The sequence below is a fragment of the Chrysochloris asiatica genome, unplaced genomic scaffold, assembly GCF_000296735.1.
Source record: "Chrysochloris asiatica unplaced genomic scaffold, ChrAsi1.0 scaffold00376, whole genome shotgun sequence".
Taxonomy (NCBI): Eukaryota; Metazoa; Chordata; class Mammalia; order Afrosoricida; family Chrysochloridae; genus Chrysochloris; species Chrysochloris asiatica.
The window spans coordinates 2,199,181-2,202,928 of record NW_006408894.1 but is presented as its reverse complement, the minus strand read 5'-3'; the positions used below and the strand labels follow the sequence as shown (position 1 = coordinate 2,202,928).

The following is a 3,748-nucleotide window of genomic DNA, read 5'->3' as shown; positions in this document are numbered from 1 at the left end:
TGCTCTGTGGGTTGGAGAGTCCATCGTCTGGCTCATGGTCTTGATTCTGCTACTGTGCTGCCACTGTATCTCTTCTGCATCTCCGCCATGTCTCTCTGGAGTCACAGCCCTCTCTCTTCTTAATCAAGGAGCTTCAACACAAGGATGTCAGTGTTCAGAGGATACACTTCATTCCTGGCTCTTTGTTCTTCATGGTACTGAGATCCCCTCTCTCCACTTCTGAGATGGCTCATTTTAAACTTAGCAGGATGGTAAAACTTACCAATCCCAACGTTAGAGTCCTACCCCACCTGGGTACCATATACCTCACTTACATTACTAGCAAGCTATTGAATCCCCTTGGCGGGCCACAAACACCTGACATAGTTCGACCCATCCGTTTGGTGGGAGTTATAAAGCTATATTGAGTAATTCACTGCACTGTACAGTCTATTAATTTTCATATTAATTATGTTTTTCCAGTTTGAACAGATTTTCTAATTAAAGAATTTGATCTCATGTACATGAGTGAAAAATTGAAATAAGCTTTTTTTTTTTCCAGTTCCATTAAGGATTCCTGTTCCACCAGGTAGTGACGAAACAAAACTAATTAAAATACTTCTCATATCTTCTTTAAACCCAGGCTTTGAATTGGTTGGAACTAGCTCAATCATGGCCGATGAAGCTGTGGTGAATTGAATTGCTTTATATGGCTCTTCTATCCTGTGTGGCACTGTAGGTTAATGCTCCAGACTACAAAGCCATTTGAACTTCAAGGTCAGTGGTTCAAGCTTACCAGCTGCTCCTTGGAAATCTTATTTAGGGTCATTATGGGTCAGAACCGACTTGACGGCACTTCACAACAACAACAAATGCCATAAGCTTTATAATTCCTATCAAATGACTAAGGAGCTGTGGTAGCGTAGTGGTTACGAGTCAGGCTGCTAACCTCATGGTCAGCAGTTCGAAACTACCAGCGGTTCCACAGGAGAAAGATGAGACTTTCTGCTCCTGTAAAGACTTACAGCCTCGGAAACCCTATACAGGGTTGCTATGAGTTGGAATTGACTCCACGACACACCACCACCACCATCAAAGGACTAGATAGGATTTTGTAAGTGTGAGGTGTCTGAGGCCCACCAAGGGGCTTATATGGTTTGTTAATAATGCAAATAAAGAACATGGCACCCATGTGGGATGCGGCTAGGCAAATAGGATGCATGGAACTCTAATGTGGAGATTGGTCAGTTTTGTCATCCCATTAGGTTTGAAATGAGCCATTTCAGAAGCTGGAAAGGGGGATAATATCACTACCATCCAGAAAAAGCAGCCAGAGTAGAGTGCATCCTTTGGACCCTGGGATCTCTGAGCTGAAGCTCCTTGATCCAGGAGACAGAGAGCTTTGAAACCAGGGAAATCACTGAGAAGTGGTAAAGAAGTGGCGGGAGCAGAAGCAGCAGAACCAAGGACTTGAGGCAAAGCCATGGATTTTTTGGTCCACTAACCGAGAAAGCTGGTGACTTCAGTTGTTGTTGTTAGGTGCTGTAGAGTTGGTTTTGACTCAGAGTGACATCAGGCACCACAGAACAAAACACTGCCAGTCCTGTGCCAACCTCACAATCGTTACATTTGAGCCCATTGCTGCTGCCACTGTGCCGATCTATCTCATTGGAGGTCTCCCTCTTTTTCACTGACTCTCCACTTTACCAAGCATGATGTCTTTCTCCAGGGACAGGTCCTCCTGCTAATATTCCCAAAATATTATTTTGAGTTGTCCTTGACAACTTCAATCGTTTCTCCTTTGATAAGAATATTGTTTATTGGTCCAGTGGTGAGGATTTTTGTTTTCTTTACATTGAGATGTAATCCATACCTAAGGCTGTGCTCTTTGATCTTCATAAGTAACTATTTAAAGTACTGTTCACTTCCAGCAAGTTTGTATCATCTGCATATTACAGGTTTTACTGACTCATTCTCCAATCCTGATGCCAAGCTCTTCTTCACAAAATTCAGCTTCTCAGATTATTTGCTTAATATACACATTGAATGTATGGTGAAAGAGTACAACCCTGAAGAACACTTTTCCTGATATCAAACCATTCAGTGTTCACTTGTTCTGTTCTAACAGCTTCCTCTTGGTCTCTGTACAGGTTCCTCATAAGCACAATTAAGTGTTACAGAATACTCATTCTCTGCAATGTTGTCTATAATTTGCCATGATCCACGCAGTCTTTTTTTTTTCCCCCAACCGGAGTTTTTTTGGTACCTGTGTCACGTTGGCCACGCGAGCGTGGGCTCACACCCAGGGCCTAGCCAGACCTGGGTTGGGCAGTACAGGGTCTTGGCTCCTACAGGTAATTAAAGCAGGTGTGCAGGGGCATAGCACAGGGCAGTTCTTGCTGAGCCCTTGCTTCTGGAGTTCCAGGGGCACAGGGGTGGGGTCATGCATGTGCTGGAGGGTGGGTGGGTGAGGGTGATAGGGTGATCAGGAGGTGAGGATGTGAGAAGTGGGGGGGCCTTTGTTTCCAAAGGTGGGAAAATACATTCTTGTTTAGAAGTGTGTGGGCGGGCTCCTCAGGGCACAGTCTTGGGCTCCTGTGCACCAAGCAGCTGGCACGGACACCCTACTCAGGGCTTCAGGTTGGCTCAGAGTGTCCACCTTGGTGTGCTGAAAGGCCTTGCATACTGGGCTTTGCAGGTGCCTCTTCCACTCCTCCTCAGTCTCCCAAAACTTGTAGACAACAAAGGTGAAGCCGTCCGACAGTCTCATAGCAGCAATGTGGAAGCAGTCCCTCTCGCCTGCGGTGGCCTGCAGGTACTGCCGCAAGGACTCCAGGAACTCGCTCAGCTTGGCAGGACACACAGCCATCTCCTGCTGGACGAGGTGCAGGTGCATGTTGGTGCTCTCATCATCAGACAACTGCTGCTGCAGGTCAAATGAGAGGGTCTTACTCTCCAGCCTCCTGATCAGCTCCACCAGTCTGCTCAGCTGGGCTTCCAGGCCTTCCTCCTTGGCATCTGCAGTGACAGTGGGAAGGCTCTTTACTTGTTTGGTGGTCACGAGCTTGTGGTTGGGGGTATAGGGACATGTAGTGTTTCCATACCAAGTCTCTGTAACTCCATGGCTGGGTTTGCAGTGGGTCTGTCGGATCTGGCTGGTCTGGTCCTCGATGGCCTCCACAGCACTCTCCACAGAGCTCAGCAGCGACTGGATCTGATTGGCTGTCTCCTTCAGGAGGAAGTGGGTCAGAAACGGATCTACTTTGCTCCTGCCCCTGGTGTAGCCCATTGCCTTCAGGATGGAGTGGTTCAGGGTCTCCAGAGAGGCCAAGGCATCCTCATAGTCTCCCATGTACTCCACAAAGTAATCACACAGCTCCTTGGTGTCCACTTGGTTGGTGTTGTCAGAGTCGATGGTATGGAAAAGATCCTCAAGTTCCTTCACGCTGAGGATGCCATCTGAAAAGAAGAGCTGAAATTCTTCCAAGGACAACTTCCCATCATAATCAATAATGCACAGATAAGCATCTTTCTGGGATTTTCTTCATGTGCCATTATTGTGACGTCAGCAATGCTATTGTTTGTTCCACTTCTTGTGACACGATTCCTCTTTGATTTGTTATTCTCGGCATAGTAAACAATACAGTTGTCTGAATCAGAATGGGCGATACCAGTCCATTTCTGCTCTCTAATGCCTAGAATATCTATTTTTATACCTTCCATTTCATTTTGATAACTTCTAATTTTCCTAGATTTATACTTCATACAC

General features: G+C 46.2%; 1 pseudogene; it reads right to left on the bottom strand.

The window, feature by feature from the left end:
* Positions 1-2,530: 2,530 nt before the first annotated feature.
* Positions 2,531-3,475, bottom strand: LOC102814950 (annotated as a pseudogene).
* Positions 3,476-3,748: the final 273 nt, after the last annotated feature.